The 15,945-nt window shown below is 40.5% G+C and overlaps 1 protein-coding gene and 1 pseudogene across 13 annotated transcripts in view; both read right to left on the minus strand.

The window, feature by feature from the left end:
• The window catches only part of TMTC2 (transmembrane O-mannosyltransferase targeting cadherins 2), a 420,522-nt gene that overhangs the window by 95,018 nt on the left and 309,559 nt on the right, over window positions 1–15,945 (minus strand). The window lies entirely within an intron of this gene.
• On the minus strand, window positions 9,238–9,338 carry LOC129642551 (uncharacterized; annotated as a pseudogene).

A 15,945-nucleotide genomic window follows, 5' to 3' on the forward strand; every position in this document is an offset into this window, starting at 1 on the left:
TTGAGTTGGTGATGCCATCCAATCATCCCATCCTCTGTTGCCCTCTTCTCCTCCTGCCCTCAAACTTTCCAGCATCAGGGTCTTTTCCATTGAGTTGGCTCTTTGCATCAGATGATCAAAGTACTGGAACTTGAGCTTTAGCATTGGTCCTTCCATTGAATATTCAGATTTGATTTCCTTTAGGATTGACTGGTTTGATCTCTTTGCTGTCCAAGAGATTCTCAAGAGTCTTCTCCAACACCACAGTTCAAAAGCATTCATTCTCAGTGCTCAGCCTTCTTTAGTGTGCAACGCTCATGTGAATTCACTCATGACTACTGGAAAAACCGTAGCTTTGAATATATGGACCTTCATCTGCACAGTGATGACGCTGCTTTTTACTATGCTGTCTGGGTTTGTCATAGCTTTTCTTCCAAGGATCAAGCATCTTTTAATTTCATGGCTGCATTCACCATCTGCAGCAATTTTGGAGTCCAAGAAAATAAAATGTCACTGCTTCCACTTTCCCCCCTTCATTTGCTATGAAGTGATAGGATGGGTGCCATGATCTCAGTTTTTTGAATATTTAGTTTTAAGCCAGCTTTTTCATTCTCCTCTTTCATTCTCATGAAGAGGCTCTTTAGTTCCTCTTCACTTTCTGCCATTAGAGTGGCATCATGTGCATATCTGAACCCATTGATATTACTCCCAGCAACCTTGATTCCAGCTCCTGATTCATCCAGCCTGGTATTTCACATGATGTACTCTGCATATATATACGTACATAGTATGCAATAAAATACAGAGTTCTGAATGACAAAGACTGTATCTTGCTTTATTCAGAGCCTCAAAACACTTGGTCAGTCTTTAAATCATCACTGGAAAATAAGATACGAAGAACTTGCACAAGATAATAAAGATACAAAATGAAAACCATCATTGGTAAAGAGTCCGGACAAATGTTTTATACAAAAATATAAAGGCGTGTGTGGACTTCCTTCCACTTAAGTTTGAAGGACAGAAGAGAAGAGAGTGGCTCACTCATCAGTGTAACAGTAGGCAGTGTAGTAGAACCCTCATGTGCACGCTCCACGGCAAAGCAGCAGAGGCGGGGGTTTAGTTGCTCAGTCATGACCGACTCTGCGACCCCATGGACTGTAGCCCACCAGGCTCCTCTGTCCATGGGGTTTTCCAGGCAAGAGTACTGGAGTGGGGTGCCGTTTCCTTCTCCAGAGGATCTTCCAGAGCCAGGGATTGAACCCAGGTCTCCTGCATTGCAGGAAGATTCTTTACTGACTGAGCTAAAGCAGCAGTATATAGCTTTAAAAAATAAATCAAAATTCAAAGGCCAGTCATCTCAGGTTACTCAAATGAACCCAGTGATTCAAAGACAGTGAGCCCTACCACCTCCTAGATGCAAAACAAATATATCAAAGGCCAGAACATTCTTTTTTGTGGGAAGTAGCAAACCACCAAGGTAAAAACCCATCTTTCTACTTTGATCACTATTTAGTCAAGTGCCAAATTATATGGAAAATAAAAGTCTCAGCAGAGTATATAAAATTTAAGATTCAGCCAGACGCATAAGCCAACCAAACACACACATCACTGGATCATAGGAAGGGTAGTAGGGAGGTAACCCTAAGTTTAATCAAGTTTACTCTTTTCACTATTACTGTTTTAGAGGGACTTCGGTTAAAAAAGTAGAGAAGAAGAAAAAATCATGTCTCAGCAGGTTTTTTCTTGGCATCGTTTAGATTATGTCAGCATTTCTACAAGCAAGCATTATGGAGTAGCCTCTGGTTATACAAAACCCCTCATATCAACCATCCTTACTCATTGCGTGTATTGTTTGGGGTGTTTGGACACTTGTGGTGTTTGAGAAAACCAAGAAAAAGGGACTGTGGTCAGTGTGACAAATAAGGGAAATGTGAGTGGACTGGCTCGGTTTCCACTGCCAGGTCTATGACTTATTGGCATATTCATTTGTTTTTTTAAGTTAAAATTTTATTGAATTCCTTGTGCTATACTAAGTAGTAAGTATATAACCACTCAACTGAACCACACAGAGTGTCCCCTGCAAGTCCGAGTTGCAGGAAGCACATAGAAAACAAGTAACCTAATAAGCAAGGGAGTCAGCCGCAGAGAACTGAGGGCTAACAATGAGTTTCTCTGATTCTCATTGAGGGATCCGGCCTGGAGCCGAACAAGCCTCTGTTTGAATCTTGCTGCCTCAGTTTATTTAGCTGTGTGACTCTGAGTATCTTTTGTAACATCTCTGAACCCCTTTTTCCTCACTTGGAAAAATGAACATAATACCAATTTTGAGGGGTTGCTAAAAATCGTTAAGTCAAGCGGAAATTACCGGTTTCAGCAATTTTATATAATCGTCTGAGATTTTCATTTTCCTTATAATTCGGCACTTGAGTAAACAGTCATCAAAGGAGAAAGATGGGTTTTTACTTGGCAGCATAGAAAGCTCTGACATTCTTTGATTTTTATCCTATCTCCTCAAAAAAAAAAAAAAAAAAATCATTCTTTCCACCTTGAAGGCCACTATCTGGTTCCTAATTACCAAAATTCAAAAATACTTTGTAGAACTTAATGTCATGGTAGAAACTAAACTTCACAATTTTCCTATAAAATGTCTCCCATTCCTATCACTTTCCCCTTCCTCCAATAAAAGACTCTTCCAGCTCACATCTTCAATGTTACTATAGATTTCAGATTTCCTGACTTACTTATAAAGTTTGCAGCACTTTACTGAGTATGAAAAACACAGACTCAAGATTAGTATCATTTAAATTCATGAAAAAAAGCATCCTCAATCGGAACTAGGCTTGGTCAGGTCCTCTTCTGATTGGCAGCAGTAAAACATCCACATTAATGTAAATATTCAGTAAAGTTTAGGTAGCCTGTTTTACAGTATATGATTAGTTTGCAGCACATTTATTTTGTTTTCTAGTTAAACTGGATGCTACGTTCCCTTCTCAGAAACAGGTGCCCACCTGAGCAGGTATACAAGGTAAACAGTACCTCTTTTGACAGCTGATCAATGCTTTTTCCAACTACAAAATAAAGGAATATAAAAATAGATACTTACATAGTAATATTTACACATACACAGTTCCTCCCAAACCTGGAGCTCCTGCTTAAGGAAGCACTCAGGAATATTAAACATGAGAGAATTATATACTATCAGTGGCTTCAGCTTGAACTGTCTCATTTTTAAAAGTTAGCCATACACCAATTTTTAACTTATTTTTAGTAGCAAATCACTCATTATATCTACCACCCTACACACAAGTGTGTTTTGATGCCACAGCTTAGAACCGCTATTTTACTGAATGACCTGAAAATATCAAGATTCTACATTCTTGCATATATATATTTGTAACGTAAGTAGCATACTAATCTTGTCCTCTAAACTAGATTACTCCCTTAAGACTTTACTTTTTCTTCTATAGCCATCCAAATATTCTATAAATATAATTACCAGTCAACAAATGAACAGGCCACCACTATTTTCTTGTACATAACTTAATAGCATATAGTAACTCTTTAGTTATTCATGTGGTCACATTTTCAGTAAACTACAGAGCTATGAATAAAGCAGTAATTTCTCCACTTTACATATGAAAACTGTCATATGAGCCAAGGTCTATGCTGTGCTGTGCTTAGTCGCTCAGTCGTGTCTGACTCTTTGCGACCCCATGGACTGTACCCTGCCAGGCACCACTGTCCATGGGGATTCTCCAGGCAGGAATACTGGAGTGGGTTGCTGTGCCCTCCTCTAGAGCATCTTTCCAACTCAGGGATTGAACCCAAGCCTCCTGATAAACCATAAAAAGTGGTCCTCAGACTAGCCTGATTCTCATCCAAATATTTATATCCCAGTAAGGGATTACTTGTGTCTTCAGCATTGGTAGGAACACCAGTTGTGGGCATGGGTGTTCAGTCATATCCAATTTTTTTGCAATCCCGTGGACTATACAGCCTTCCAGGCTCCTCTGTCCATGGGACTCCAGGCAAGAATAAGTGGGTTGCATTTCTTTCTCCAAGGACCTTCCTGACCCAGGGATCAAACCCCTGTCTTCTGCATCTCCTGCACTGGCAGGCAGAATCTTTACCACTGAGTCAACTAGGCAACCCAATAACAGAAGTTGGAATAATACAAAAAATAAACCAGAGGATTTTCCTTAGGTCACCCTACTCCTATTTAGATGCTGCTTTAAGTTTACTGTAGAAGAGTCTCTTTCTGCAATTGTGATCCAGCAGTCACTTTCATACATTTAGCATTTATTTTGGGGGAATGTCTGACAATGGTAACTGTTGGTCATTCATTCAAATGTGTATCTACATGGATAAGAAATAAGAAAGGGAAGCAGCCAATAAAATGGATCTAAAACCTTATATGGACTTCCCCGGTAGTAAGGAATCCACCTGCACTGCAGAAGACCTGGGTTCTCCCCTGGAGAAGGGAATGGCAACCCACTCCAGTATTCTTGCCTGAAGAATTCCATAGACAGGGGAATCTTTGTCTAGTGGGCTATAGTCCATGGGGTCACAAAGAGTTGGACACGACTGAGCACGTAAAAGCATATATGCAACTTAGTGTGTGCATGCTCAGTCCCAAGCTCCTCTGTCCATGCAATTTTCCAGGCAAGAACACTGGAGTGGGTTGCCATTTCCCAGTCCAGGGGATCTTACCCACCCAAGGATTGAACCCACGTCTCTTGCGTCTCCTTCATTGTCAGGTGGATTCTTTACCACTGTGCCACCTGGGAAGCCCAAAAGCTTATATATAGTTTAGTAAATGTGTTCTTTACACCTGCATTATAGTTTGAGTGCAAAAGGAAAAGCAATAAAACAGCCTTGAAAAAATAATTTGTGAAGGTCCTCATTTACAAACAGAAGAAGCATTGCTTGATAGTACATCTTAACATTAGTATTTATATATGAAGTGTCTTCAGGATATAAAACATTTTCTCCTCATAAGAAATAGATCATTAAAAAAAAATCTAACAATTGAATTAAATCTTACTAATGAAGATGATTTACATCAAACCATTTAGTTCTAAAGTCCCTCTCTAAGTCATTATGCATAATCAGCCAGAGATAACCCTAATTAAAGGCAAAGTGAAGGGGTAAGGGCAATGATAACCTTCAGAATGAAATGCTTTATTATTATACTACTACAATATTTACCATCAGATCATCAGGGACCCAAAATCTGATGATGACATTCATTTTTTTAGGGGCAGAATACTATTTCTTCTAGAAAGTTTTAAAAATAGTAGAATAATGCTACAAACAAACAAACAAAAAAAACAAAATGAAGGTGGCTAAACAGGTTAATGATAATAGTTTGTGTTTCTCACTGAATTATCCCTCAAGTTTCACCTTCTATAATTCTCAGGTCTTTTGTGATCTCTTTTCCTAAACGTCCCAAAGCAGAAGCCACTTCACAGACACTTGGAACATGTCATTAAGCCTACACATATGTCAAATTAAGGGCAGCCAGTGGTGACAGGGGTAGCATCCAGAGTAAGTGTTGAGACCTCAGCAGGGAGGTATGGCTTTGGGGCATGCCTGGGTAAGGCTGGTGCCTAGAAACACAACTCCCAGACCTGAACAAAGCTTCCCTGAAACCCATCCCCGGTCCCACTGCAGGGCCATCATACTTCAGGCTGAGGAATTAGCTCACACCCGGTTGACTCGGGCAGCTTCCTTCCTAGCTTTCTTTCTTTTTTTTTCTTTTTTTAAATTTAAATTTATTTATTTTAATTGGAGCTAATTACTTTACAATATCGTATTGGTTTTGCCATACATCAACATGAATCCGCCAAGGGTGTACACATGCTCCCCATCCTGAACCCCCCCTCCTCCTCGTACCATCCCTTTGGGTCATCCCAGTGCACCAGCCCTAAGCATCCTGTATTCTGCATCGAACCTGGACTGGCGATTCGTTTCTTATATGATATTATACATGTTTCAATGCTATTCTCCCAAATCATCCCACCCTCTCCCTCTCCCACAGAGTCCAAAAGACTGTTCTATACATCTGTGTCTCTTTTGCTGTCTCGCATACAGGGTTATCATTACCACCTGTCTAAATTCCATATATATATGTATCCAAATCCTGAAAGATGATGCTGTGAAAGTGCTGCACTCAATATGCCAGCAAATTTGGAAAACTCAGCCGTGGCCACAGGACTGGAAAAGCTCAGTTTTCATTCCAATCCCAAAGAAAGGCAATGCCAAAGAATGCTCAAACTACCGCACAATTGCACTCATCTCACATGCTAGTAAAGTAATGCTCACAATTCTCCAAGCCAGGCTTCAGCAATATGTGAACCATGAAATTCCTGATGTTCAAGCTGGTTTTAGAAAAGGCAGATGAACCAGAGATCAAATTGCCAACATCCGCTGGATCATAGAAAAAGCAAGAGAGTTCCAGAAAAACATCTATTTCTGCTTTATTGACTATGCCAAAGCCTTTGACTGTGTGGATCACAATAAACTGTGGAAAATTCTGAAAGAGATAGGAATACCAGACCACCTGATCTGACTCTTGAGAAATCTGTATGCAGGTCAGGAAGCAACAATTAGAACTGGACATGGAACAACAGACTGGTTCCAAATAGGAAAAGGAGTACGTCAAGGCTGTATATTGTCACCCTGTTTATTTAACTTACATGCAGAATACATCATGAGAAACGCTGGACTGGCAGAAACACAAACTGGAATCAAGATTGCCGGGAGAAATATCAATAACCTCAGATATGCAGATGACACCACCCTTATGGCAGAAAGTGAAGAGGAACTCAAAAGTCTCTTGATGAAAGTGAAAGAGGAGAGTGAAAAAGTTGGCTTAAAGCTCAACATTCAGAAAACGAAGATCATGACATCCGGTCCCATCACTTCATGGGACATAGATGGGGAAATAGTGGAGACAGTGTCAGACTTTATTTTTCTGGGCTCCAAAATCACTACAGATGGTGACTGCAGCCATGAAATTAAAAGACGCTTACTCCTTGGAAGGAAAGTTATGACCAATCTAGATAGCATATTCAAAAGCAGAGACATTACTTTGCCAACAAAGGTCCGTCTAGTCAAGGCTATGGTTTTTCCTGTGGTCATATATAGATGTGAGAGTTGGACTGTGAAGAAGGCTGAACACCGAAGAATTGATGCTTTTGAACTGTGGTGTTGGAGAAGACTCTTGAGAGTCCCTTGGACTGCAAGGAGATCCAACCAGTCCATTCTGAAAGAGATTAGCCCTGGGATTTCTTTGGAAGGAATGATGCTAAAGCTGAAACTCCAGTTCTTTGGCCACCTCATGTGAAGAGTTGACTCATTGGAAAAGACTCTGATGCTGGGAGGGATTGGGGGCAAGAGGAGAAGGGGATGACAGAGGCTGAGATGGCTGGATGGCATCACTGACTCGATGGACTTGAGTCTCAGCGAACTCCGGGAGTTGGTGACGGACAGGGAGGCCTGGCGTGCGGCGATTCATGGGGTCGCAAAGAGTCGGACACGACTGAGCAACTGATCTGATCTGATGTATACTGTATTGGTGTTTTTCTTTCTGGCTTACTTCACTCTGTATAATAGGCTTCAGTTTCATCCACCTCATTAGAACTGATTCAAATGCACAATGGAGTATTACTCAGCCATTAAAAAGAATGCATTTAATCACTTCCTAGCTTTCTGAATACCAATAAGCCTTCAGATTTAGGTGTATCTTTGGACGGGAGGAGGCCGCAAAACTGGTTGAAATGAAATGGCAGACAAAGTGGGATAAAAGACTGCAGCAGACTGAATTTCATTCGAAGAAGTTATAGTGCATCAGCCATATGCAGCTGGTATTCTGGCTTCAATGTCAAATGTGTTACCTGAGCAACAGGCACAAATCAGCAGCTTGTTAATAACAAAATATAAGGGTTGATATCCCTAAAAAAGATATGTTACATTTACTCAATATTCAATTTACCTAAAAGGTAAATTAATACATTGAGATATTAATCATCTATTAGCAACATTGCTCCCAAATTACAAAACTCAGTATTCCTGATGGCTCATTAGAAACTGCACTCAGCTAGCACATAGCTAAAGTATAGAAAAAGACAGTAAGATATTCCTGGAAGTAATTTGTTATGCCTCAAAACTTTTAAGTCACAGATACACTTGGCTAAAAAATTTTATCTCTTGTTATTTGTACTAAGGAAATACCTGTAAATTCCAAGAGGCAGCTATTTATTTTCATTACAGCATTGTTTATACAAATTCAGTGTCTACCAGCATAGACTTGGTTAACCACATGCCATTTCAAGGAAATATGTATCTATTAAAATGATTTTGTAGAAAGTATCTAAACCACCAGATATTTCATGGTCCATCGCTAAATGAAATAAGCAGGTTGTAAGATGCTGCTTATGTTCTAAATAACTATTGTTTTAATGCAAGAGGAGGCTAGCACTACCTCTATCAATACTGGCTCATTTTACTGCTGGATTTCAAAGGTGAATGAGAGGGTTGTTTCTCTGGGATCTTAAGACTGATGCAGAGGGATGTACACACCTAAAGTAAACTATTAAAAAAATACTGCTGTGTTAGTGTCAAACTAAGTGTCCTGAGAACACAGAACAACTTCATCCACTGGAAAGGGAATTCGTCAGAGATGTGGCATTTCACTACACAGAAATGAATTAAGCTCCTGCTATGTACCATGCTGTGTTACAGTCCTGGTAATCAAGATGAAGTTCCTGCCCTCCTGCAGTTCACACTCTAGTGGTGGAATGGTAGTTCACACAGGAGCAGTCACAGTGTCGGTCTAAAGTAGTTTGGTAAAAAAAAAAATAACAGGCTAATGTGAGAGAGCAACACACACTGAGGGTGGGATGGAGTTTGAGAAAGTCGTCAAGAAGTCTCTGCTGACGCTGGAAAAGCAACCTAAGTAAAGGAAGTGAGTGAACCATGCAAAGACGTAGCATGTTTGGAACATTAGAGCCTAACAAGAAAACCAATATGGCGGCAGGGGAGTAAACTCCACAAAGAATCACAGGAAGTGAGTGTGAGACACTGGAGTGATCAGGTTGCGTAGGGCAAAGTAGTCACTGTAAGGAGTCTGGAGTTAACTTTTTGTTTTGGTAGTAAAAGTCACAGTTTCAATATTAGATGTCACATGTTTCTTTGACTCGTAGCATTTCCTTGGTGTTAACCAGCAAAGCCACCGAACAGCCTCTGGGAACTACACAGAATATGGAACACTTCATGAATGTATGTCACCCTTGTGTGAGGGCCATGATAATCCTCTCTGCATCATCTCAATTTTAGTGTATGTGCTGCTGAAGCAAGCCCTGGAATTTCTCTTAACTAGAACAGAACACCATGGAGGATTTTAGATAGAAGCACAATATGATCCACATATTTTTACAAAAAAAACTGAGATCTTGACCGGAAAACTGCTGCATCAGGCATAGAAAAAAGGGGGACCACTTAGAAGGTTGTTAATACTCCATGGCAAAGACTAGGGTAAAAGCAGTGGAGCCAGTGAGATGTGGTTAGATGTGGAGTATCTTGTAGATGTATGACTGATAAGATTGGATATAGGTATAACATGAAAACAGGAGTCAAAGATGACTCCATAGCTTTGGCTTGTGGCACCTAGGTGAATGCAGGTATCATTTATACACATGAAAAAGATTTCTTGAGAGCAAGTGTTGGTAGGAAGGTGCATGTGTCATGGAGCAACCAATTCCTATTTTTGAGATGCTACAGCAGGAGAGTATGGAGGACTAATTCAGAAAGCCTGACCAGAGAGGAAGTCACAGATCAAGCCTTGGCAAAAACACCAGCTATCTGGTAGCTTCCCTGAGAAGAAGTTAAAAGAAAACTTGCAAGAATGCCAAGAGGAAAGCAAAACAGAAAAAAGGGAAAAAAACAAAACAAAACAAGCCTTCTATTTAAAGCATGGTTTCAGTAAAAGAGAAGAAAAATATATTAAATTACTGTTTTAAATAAGTAGCTTGACTTTCACAAATATTTTAAATATTTTATTAGTAAAAGAATATACGTTGCTTTCTATACAGCTTTGACATTTATGAGTAAAAAAAAGTTAAGATTTTAACATATTAATACAAATAGCCAATTTCTAAAATATTACATAATGAAAGATGTTTAGCTTTATTCAGATATCCTGTTATATAACAAATTTTTACTTCCTTTCTACCTCTGTTCACTTGCATATTTTCCCTTCAAGCTTAAAGAGGTCATCCACACATACTACAATAACATTTCAGTATGAGATAATTAATTTGATAGAATACAACCACATCTTAAGCTCTATCTGGGCAAATTGCTTAGGCTGTTACATTGCATTGCTACCCTAAACTCAGTTAAGTTAAAACTCTTCTCCATCTATAATATAAATTTATGAGAATATTTTATTATTAAAATGTCTGAGGATGCTGTGGTGAAGTAGAAATTTTCTTTAAACACATTATAATTAAATTGCAGATATATATATCCTAAAATTTTACTTCAGAATTATGAAATCATTTTTAAATATCAAAATCAGCTATCTTTAGACTTTGGACGAGTACACAGAATTTCTCTTTGACTCATAAATTAAATAGAAAAATATGTGTTTGTAGTTAAAATAATGAACTTTCAGCAATCCATTAGGTTTATTCATTGATTTCCTTAATCCAACTACTATTTACTGGGAGTCAGACATGCCTGAAGCAACTTAGCAGCAGTAGCAGAAGCAGTGTTAAGCACTGGGATGAGAATGGTGAATTAGGAACAACCTTTGCCTTCAAGCCTTTAAGCCACTTAAAATTGGCTTCCCTGGTGGCTCAGACGGTAAAGCGTCTGCCTGCAATGCCAGAGACCCGGGTTCAATTCCTGGTTCGGGAAGATCTCCTGGAGAAGGAAATGGCAATCCACTCCATCACTCCTGCCTGGAAAATCCCATGGAGGGAGGAGCCTGATAGGCCACAGTCCATGGGGTCACAAAGGTTGGACACGACTGAGCGACTTCACCGTCTTTTGCCTTCACGAAGAGTCCAAAACCGTAGGTGTCATGCGTACAACGTAATATTCTAAGTGGATTTCATTTAGAATTAGTTGAAGTACTTGGGAAAGTCTTCCAAAGGAAGTCCTGCTTGCTCTAAAAAATCTGAGAGCTGTGTGATTAACTAGTTGAAGGGAGACAAATTATACGTGAAGTAGAGACACAACAAAGGTAAAATCTCTATGGCAAAAACAGTGCATGAATCCAGGGTGAGGGAGCCAGAGAGAAGGAATAGAGGTGGGCTATTGGAAAAGGTTGAAGGTAGAGCCCACCTTCAGATGGATTACATGAAGGAATTTGTCCTTATCTGTTTTGTCAATATCACTCTGAGGGTTGTGTGGGTAACAGTTGTAATGGGAACAGAAGGGATGCAGGCAGATTAATCCAGGCTTTTAAAAGAGAGTGATGGACTGATAATGGAGAGGAAGATAAGTGGACTGACAGGAGAGATACTTAGGTAATACAGACAGGGTTACAAGATGGATAGGAGAGGGAGAGGGTGTGAGATGGAGGTCACAAAGATGACCTCAAGGTTTCTGATCCTGAAACTGAGATAAAGTAAGTAAATAATGGAAAAAGACCAGGTTAAGGGAGGAAAATCACAAGCTCAGTTCTGAGAATTATACAGTACCTTTGAGACATCTGAGCTGTCAAAGATGTGGTTTGTTAGTCAGGCTGAATCAAGAGAACCGAAGTAAGGTTAAACAGTATTTCAAGAAGACACGAGTAGTCAATTATGTCAATTTCTGAAAAACTCCCAGTGGGTTTAGTGACACAGAGATCAGACACTAGTAAGTTCAGTAAGGTGTATTTTTACAAAATAATAGGTCTTGAAGCCAGAAGGAGTGGGGGTAAGTCTGGGGAGAGGGTTGAGGAAACTGATGCCCTCAGTCAATATGTCTGGCTCTGAAGGAAAAGGGACGTGATCATGTCAGTATAAGAGAATGAGACATATTGAGTGTTTGGAAAAAGAACACAGAAAATCAAAACATAAATTGGAACTGAAAATAAAGATTAATGTGTAGATTTACTTTTTCATAGTTGAATTGAAAATTAAAAGAGAAAACCTCGAAATTCTAGAATTCTTAGTTAACTTTCCAATTATAACCAAGGCCAAAATAAACCAGCCTGGAATTCTTTAAACTGAGTCTTTTCCTTCTGGGTCCCCTAAGAGAACACTTGATTCCTGCTTTTGTTGTGACCCTTACCAGACCCTTACCATATGCACTCTTATTCCCACTTGTAATCTCTTCTAATCATAAACCACTGTAGGAGATTGATTTAGTCAACACTTAGCCAAAGGCTGGGGCTTCCCTGGTGGCTCAGACAGCAAAAGCTTCTGCCTACAATGCGGGAGACCCGGGTTCAATCCCTGGGTTGGAAAGATCCCCGGGAGAAGGAAATGGCAACCCACTCCAGTATTCTTGCCTGGAAAATCTCATGGATAGAGGAGCCTGGCCGGCTCCAGTCCATGGGGTCGCAAAGAGTTGGACACAACTGAGCGACTTCAGTTTTAGCCAAGGGCCAGATGCTGTGTGTGTGAAGTCTCTTCAGTCATGTCCGACTCTTTGTGACCCGATGGACTATGGCCCTCTAGGCTCCTCTGTCCATGGGCTTCTCCAGGCAAAAATACTGGAGTGGGTTGCCATGCCCTCCTCCAGGGGATCTTCCTGACCCAGGAATCGAACCTGAAACTCTTATAACTCCTGCCTGGACAGGTAGGTTCTTTACTACTAGCACCACCTGGAAAGCTGCAGATGCATGGTAGGTAGTCATAAACGCATGAAAACTCTAAATATATTGGAAAAGAAAATACTGAAAACACACTTCCTACTCTCATTGGGAAGTCCTGTTGCCTCCATGAAAGAGCGTGTAGGCTTCAGTGGGTAAATCTGACAACATCATGAGGCTCGAGTGATACCCAGAATGTCATTCCTGTCACTTTTGTCAATACCTCCTCTATACAAGGGGAAAAAAAAAGAAACCACAGTTTCAATTAGCCTTCCGTGGTCCAAAGATGGCACCACAAGTTCACAGAAAGTAGACATTAATAGGACACTTTAGATGGACAAAGCGGCCCATGCGACCTCTGTTTAGATGGACAAAGTGGCCCATGTGACCTCTGTTTCAGGAATCAGTGTCATTGGAAAGCCCCCAGATTTAGCTACTGCAACAACTTCAACCATCCGGCTGCACTGTTTGTGCAAATGGGTGCTTCTTGTTTGTCATGAGAAATTGCTGGACTGCTCCATCCCAAACTGTTTAGCTATGATGTGGAAAGCTGCTACGCTGATTGGTCCCCAAGAGGCAGCCTTGGCTCACAGAGCTCAGAACTGACACTCGTGCTCAGAAGTTAAACCCCATGGGGATGGTTAGGAAAGCTGCACTGTGAGAGTGGAGAAGCAGGAGTGCCAACAACAGCTGCATTGCAGCTGGGTCGCAAAGCAGAACAAGCAACCCCCTGACACCATAAAAGGTAGTGGATGACGGGCAGGCCATCTCTGCACCTCCATTTGTCACTGGCAGGCTGCCACAACTCTAAAATCCAAATGCTCTCACAAGAAGATAAAGCCAGATGTAAATAATTCCCTCATTTCATACCTATTTTTGGTCGAAATCTTCAGCAGTAAGGATAGAGAGGGTTATTTAACTTATTAAGATGTAAATCTCTTTGATGACTGAACCAGTGTACTGCACAAAAGCACTGGATTCAGTCACAGAAAGTGTTAGTCCCTCAGTCGCGTCTGACTCTTTGTGACCCATGGACTGTAGCCCACTAGGCTCCTCTGTCTATGGAATTCTCCAGGAAAGAATACTTGAATGAGTAGCCATCTCCTTCTCCAGAGCATCTGCCCAACCCAGGGATCAAACCCAGGTCTCCTGCATTGCAGGCAAATTCTCTACCATCTGGGTGCACCAGGAACCTGAATTCTAGTCTGATTCTGATACCAAGAAGATGAATCACCAAGGAAAGCCACTAATTTGAATAGGTTTTGCTTTTCTCAATTGTCAATCAAAGGACTGATTAAACTCTACTGGCTTAAAAAACGGAGTTCAATTCAGGGAAGTCATCATTGGTTAAAAATTCAGATTAAAGAAAGTTAAGCTCTTAATTCACATCATACTCCTTTGCTTCTAATGTTTTTCAATCCATGACAGAGAAAAGGAATGCCAGTTCCTTTTCTCCTAGATCTAGCCAGCTGACACTGAGACTAGGGATAGTAGCCAAGACCTAAAATCCACTGTATTTTAATTTACTAACAAACAAAATTAAATGGAATTGGAATGAATGACCCCCTTATTTTCTTCTGAAAGGACTTTAAGATAAAGATGCCTATCAAAGGTAAAATGTCCTGAAAGTGAAAGCGGCTCAGTAGTGTCCAGCTCTCTAGGACCCCATGGACCATACAGTCCATGGAATTCTCCAGGCCAGAATACTGGAGTGGGTAGCCTATCCCTTCTCCAGTGGATCTTCCTGACCCAGGAATCAAACCAGGGTCTCCTGAATTGCAGGAACATTCTTTACCAACTGAGCTATCAGGGAAGCCAAAATGTCCTAGAAAGGTTCTTACACAAACCAGACCACATGCATATTGAAATGGTATACTGTGCTTCTCATTTTGTAAGTAATTCTCAGAAGTAATTCTGGTTTGCCTAAAACTACTCTATGTCCACTGTTATAGTGTAAAAATCATAGCCATCCCTTTCTGGTTTGGACAAATATTCTACAGTTACGCTAATTCTTGTTTCCCTCTCACAAGTATTCACCTAAAACAGACGAGTCAACAATGACTTGCAATTGCAGTGACATTGGAATCTCAGCTGAAACCAGGAGACTCAATAGCAGCATCGCTGAGGTCTTACGGTGACCTCAGCTTCCTATTTCCACCACACTCCTAACAAGGAAGACATGAACAAAGATATCCTCTCACAGCACAAGGCCATCTGATCTGTGTCAAGCGTAATTAAGTTTCCATTCATCTCTGCTTCCCCAAGGCAGATTTTTCTGGGAGTCTGTTATCCTAGCACATTGCAATTCCACTTTCTCTTTACAGGTTATATGAGAAGAAAAGAAACACTCTAAGAGCAGCTTACTACGTGCCAGGTGCTATTCCAGGCACTTTCCCTGTATCGTCATATTAAATCCTTGTATTACACCTGAGATATTATTATTCTCTGTTTTACAAAATAAGAAACTGAGGGACAGTGAGATTCGTCTACTTAGTCCAAGGCACAAAAGCTTGATTCGTCAGAACTGGGCTTCAAACAGAGACAATCTGATTTCACAGTTAAGGTATTACATTATTGACCTGGTCCAGAAGTTTATTACGAGGAATCATTATGCTATTTAAAGATGAGCTTTACAGAGTAGGTCCACCCATACACTCATGCACCCACCCACCCCCATCCCTCAGCAGAGATTCAGAGAGTATCCACGTATGCCAAGCACGCTGTCAGGCAATGGATTATGAGATGACTCCTGCTCTTATAGACTGAATAACACCATGGTGACTCTGGAAATGGGCATTTATCAATTGCAAGATCATACTTAAAAGGGCTCTCATTGTACATAGTACCTAAGGAGAAAACAAAAACCAAGGAATCTGTTGTGTCTGAGCAAATCCAATGAGGGGAGGGCTCAAAAAGGAGGTAGCATACTTCAGCTGGTTCACAGACAGAGAAAAAGTTGGCCAAGCATCGAGACAATAGGCTACCTGCTCAGTCCAAGTGCTGGTGGCTTACAAGTTCTCTTTACAATATCCAAATTCAGGAAATTATTTAGAAAGTCAGTCTTATGGAGAAAACGTTCCTTGTTTTAAGACCATTAAAAGGCCCTGAAGCTAACAAAGGTTCATTTGATATCAACCATCTCAAAACCCATGTAT

This window comes from Bubalus kerabau, chromosome 1 (assembly GCF_029407905.1).
Source record: "Bubalus kerabau isolate K-KA32 ecotype Philippines breed swamp buffalo chromosome 1, PCC_UOA_SB_1v2, whole genome shotgun sequence".
NCBI classification, from domain to species: domain Eukaryota; kingdom Metazoa; phylum Chordata; class Mammalia; order Artiodactyla; family Bovidae; genus Bubalus; species Bubalus kerabau.